Below are 5,230 nucleotides of genomic sequence, written 5' to 3' on the forward strand. Positions count from 1 at the left end.
CCAACTCCCCTTTTTAGTTAACTAATTAATTAATTAACTAATTAGGAAAATGAACCTTGCCCAAGATCAAGTCCAGGTTCATTATTGTATAATCTAATTCAAATTCAAACTAAATTATAATTATCTAATCCAAATATAATAAAGTTAATATTATATTTAAATTATAATTATAATTTAAATTCAAATATGAAATGGGCTTGGGCCAATTAATTAATTAATTCAATAGCCCAAATCAAATTCTAATTGGGCTAATTAAATTAAATTAAATTGACTTCTATGATCCAATTAATTATATCGGCCCAATCATCAATCTCGACGTCGGCCCAATAACAATTTTATCCGTCTATTTATCGGGTTCAATTTTTCTGTGTCTACAAATTGCCCCCTCGAGACTTGTCGGGACATGCTGCTTGTAATGCTTGGAACGAGGGAGTCTCGAAACTCGACAAATGATCATTTAACTTCATCATGATGCATTTTAATCTCCTGACTCAAAACACGTGCATAATATTTCTTGAGTCTAGAATAATTTTAGGATGGAAATGGTTAATGCATCATGATCCATAGGCCCAAAACACTTGCCATCCATGAACCCAACGTCATTTTTATCACAAAAGATCAGACTGGTGCAATATATTTTAATTCCACAAACCCACTTACACTAAGCCCAAGCCCATATGATTTTCCAGGCCATCTCAAACTCAAGCCAAAATCTATCATGACTAAGATTGGTCTATCTGAATCCTAACTCCAACCAAGTGCACATCCGTGATTCTAGCAGCATAAGTGCTTCCCCTCACGTTTGTGAAAATTTTATATCGATCATATTAGGATTATAGAGTCCAGCTCTAACTCCAATGCTTTCACCGGGCAGTATAAATACCTACATCAATCTCACCAATCCCCACAAACACAAAGAAAAAACTAAGGAGGAAGCAAAAAACAGATCACTGGAACTCTGCCATCCAATAAGGTATACTCTCCCTTTTTCTTTATATATATACTATCTCCTATATGCAGACACGATGATACATGCGGCTACAATACAAAGGTGAGAAGGAACAGAGCAACATGAACGACGCCGGAAAAAAATAACCTGGCAACTGTTCATTGAAGGTCACCGGAGTGGAGTCACGGTGCTGGCAGATGATTACTGCTTAACTGTTGATGCAGTTCGCCGGGGACCGTTCTTCGTTGAAATCACCGAAGATTCGTTGCGCCTTCGTCGGAGTTTTTTTTTTTTTTTTAGGAAGTTGCTGGACTGCTGCCTGCCGGAGTTCTTCATAGAAGTTGCCGGCCGTAAATCGGCGCTGCTGGAAGTTGATGTCCAACCGCTAACGCTACCGCCTTGCCAATCCGCCGACGATTCTATCCGCCACCGCTGGAGCTTTTCACCGGACGTTTTTTTTGTTTTTTTTTTTTGCTAAAGTCGTCGGAGACCGCTGCTCAGCTTCTCGCCGGAGAATGTCGCTGTAGGATTGTATCGCGGAGGCTCCGTTTCTGTTTGATGCAGGTCGCCGGAGGAAGACAGGAGCCTGTTATTGCCTGCTTGGGACTTCGCCGCGGTTTTGGCCGAAGTCCATCACAAAAGCCGCTGTTTTTTTTTTTTTTTTTCATGCTACTGGAAACTGACGCTGCGAGACCGGGAGCCACGGATGTTGGTTTCTGCTGCCGCCGTAAGTGGATCTTCGCATCAGTCGTTGCCGGCGAGAGAGGAAAGGGCGAGAGCGAAATAAGAAAAAAAAAGAAAACAGAAACCTATAGAACGAAGATGTGGTGGTGCTTCAGGGTGGAAAGGTGTCCTGAGAGTTAGAAAAAGCTTCGATATTGGATCAGTCTGATGGTGACAACACAGCCTGCCACACAACTCCAACACTCTACCTTTCGTTTTTCTAAAACTTCTTTTGCTTTCTAGTTTTTTGTTTCACTTTTCTTCGTTTTCTATTTTGTTTTTTTCATTGTTTTTTTTTTCTTTTTTTTTTTCTTCTCTGTTTTGCTTCGTTTTTCCGATTTTTTAATGTTTTGTAGTTTTTTTGTTTTCTCTGGCTTTCGTTTTTTTTTTGTAATATTTTAATAGTAGTAATATAATAATAATATAATAATAATAACACAACACTAATAATAACAATAATAATAATAATAATAATGATGATAATAATAATTATATAATAATATTGTATAATAATATTGTGTATATATGTATACAATGTATTAACATATGTAGTCCACATGTAGTACATTTATACAATCGTTATTGCATAGACCATGGTCCATAAAATTGTGTGGCCCATAGTTCAAAAATTTGCCATATATATAATTCGTCAATTTGATTTTGTGTTATGTATATGCTATATATTTGTGCATAATATATCATAGTTATTATTATTATTTTTTTTTTTGCAGCGACTTTTCGACTTTGACACATTCAAGATGGTGTACTTTCAAGATCAACGACGTAACGGGCAAGATGTCATGGTTATATCGAGCAGAAATAGTGATCATCAAGTCATACTGAAGGTTAACCCACCCATAGTACTACGCGACCCGCCAAAGCTCACGGTGTCGTATCATGCGAGTAACTGGACCCCCGAGTACGAATGCCCGCCATCCAAGGTGTGGACCTTGCTACCCGGAATGCAGCACCAACCTTCCAAAGACGCCCTTCCTACACTGGGGCGTCGTATACTTAATGCTGAGGTCTCGTGGGGCCAAGACATAGACTTCGAGGGCGAATTCACTTTTCTAAAAGGATATTGGGAGTGGGTTGAAGAAACGCTTCACTTCTCCCACGACACCTTAAAGGAGGGGAAGATATATGATGCTGTGTTTGCGTCATTATTTACATATGACCGTAACATCAACATTGTCAAAGCCTTCTGCGAAGCATGGTGCCCAAGAACCAACACCCTGATCACCTCGTCTGGTGAGGTGAGCATATCGCCTCGGGATTTGCACGTTCTTGGGGGACTACCACTGTCCGGCGGTATTTACGACGAACACATCCCGAGTGCCCTGGACCTAAAAAGGGGCCCAAACAGGTGTTGTGCAAGCTTATTCGAGGCCTTTTATCTTTTAAACCAGCAAGAAGGTAGCACCCCATTTGTTCAAGCATCGCGATGGATTGACTTCTGGTGTAGAAAACCGCGAACACATCCAGCTCCTCCACCTCCATCTCAAAAGGACAGGAAATCTCGGCCAAAGAATACCCATAACCCAAGCGGAGAACTTAACAAATCCCTCAGGTGGTTAGATGTGAGCAGGACGCCCTTTCTTGAACTAGGCATCTCTCAGCGTTTCGAAAAGGAAGCTTATTTGGCCGCGTTTTTATCTTGTTGGCTTTGCGTGTTTGTCCTGCCAGGTACACCAACAAGAACCATTCGCCCAGAGACTTTCAAGATAGCATGTATGATGGCTAAAGGAGATAAGATATGTCTTGCGGCTCCAGTACTTGCTAGTATTTACTCTGGTCTAAACTCAATCTCGGGATCCCACTCTCCTGGTCAAATAGGAGATCCTTTTCCAATCCATTACGTGTACAGCTGGCTAGCAACTTACTACCAAACCCACTTTAAGACCCCCAGCCTCACTTTAGCAAACCCAAAGATGGTCACTAATTCTGGAGAAGGTGGTGCAAGGTATTACACCGAGGTGGATGCCCGCAAGAAGATATTCAAAGGGGACGTTTCTTGGCTCTGCAACTCCCGCAAGGATAGTAGAGATTTTATCTTTTACGACGACCGTAGAGGGAGTAGGGAAGACTTTGAGTACTTCATATGTTTGCGCCCCAGCTTCCTCGTTTTGCGCCAAGGGTCTCAATGCAAAGCTGAGCCTTACATGCCGCATCGCTTCAGTCGTCAATTTGGATTCTATCAAGCATATGCCCCCGGCCTGTTGGCGAAGGATGTCCGTTATGCTTCACTCACCGAAGGATTCCGGCTTCATCGCCAATATGATAATATCAACTCCCAATCCAGGGCGACATTTCCCATGAGCCCGGCTGCTCCAAAGAAGCATTTTTCGAACGAGTACAAGGCCTGGTTGATCGATGTGAGTGCAAACCTTCTCGAGAATCATTTCACAGACATAGCCGTTAACGGAAACCCAAACGTACCTGTTGGCGAGGAAGGAACTCAAGAACAAAGAGACCAATTGACCACCTCAAGGAACAAAAAAACACCTGCACAAGAGGACATGTCATCTCGGGATAAGGCCTCGGGACATGCCGTTCGAAGGAGCAGGGAGGAGCAAGCGAGGCAGCGAAGCTCGAACGAGGACGCTGGTAGTGATGACGACCAAGATCGCTGTTGAAAACGGTCTAGAGGGAGACCATTGAACCAGGTTAAGATACTTCCCCAAATTCTACCGTTTCGTATGTCGTTGGACTTTGGCCTTTGTTAACGTACATGCACTACTTCTTACAGGATCCTGCCGAGCCACATGTTAGCAACGATGTCCAGTCATCAAATCACCAGTCTTCAATGGGACAAAGTGGCGGACGCTCTAATACCCTTGAGCTCGAGGTAGAATCCCACCAGTCGACGTTGCCCTTAAACACAACTCCTCAGGAGATGCAGCCAGAGCCGTCCCAAGCCTCTATCTTCCCCGGCGAGGAGTCGTTTATATCGCAATACATGACTTTCATTGCGGGAGCTTGGAGTAGTATCTGCAGGAAGCTTAATGAGATTCCAGCTGAAAGAATTTCTTCCTTCCAAGGAAGCGTTGAAAGACAACTCCAAGAAATGGGACGGGACGGGGTGGACCTATCAATATTGAAGCGACGAGTGGCTGAGTTCTTTAACAAAGCCAAAGATTACGATCGGGCGCGGTCGCAGCTCTCGAATGCACTGCCCGTTGAAACCCAAGCCGCGAAGCTAGTTCTAACGCAAGGTATCCTTGTAGAAGCTCAACGGAAGTGTTCTCAAATCGAAACGCTTCTTCTTGACGAACAGAAAACCCTCGAAGACGCCGACGATCGAAAAACCTTCCTGAAAAAAACGATAAAGGATGCACAGGAAGAGTTGAAGGAGCTTGAAGCCAAGGATCCGGAACTCCAAGACCGTGTGACGAAGGCTCAAGAACAACATAACGCATCGCAAACGGCCGTGACCACCGCTGAGGAGGAAATTAAACATATTCGAGACTGCCCCACGTTGACAGATGAAGATGAAGAAAAGCTTACTTCAATCAAAAGAGAGCTGGAAGCGTACAAAGAAGATCTCATGAGCTTTAG

The sequence above is a fragment of the Ipomoea nil genome, unplaced genomic scaffold (assembly GCF_001879475.1).
Source record: "Ipomoea nil cultivar Tokyo-kokei standard unplaced genomic scaffold, Asagao_1.1 scaffold3056, whole genome shotgun sequence".
Lineage (NCBI taxonomy): Eukaryota > Viridiplantae > Streptophyta > Magnoliopsida > Solanales > Convolvulaceae > Ipomoea > Ipomoea nil.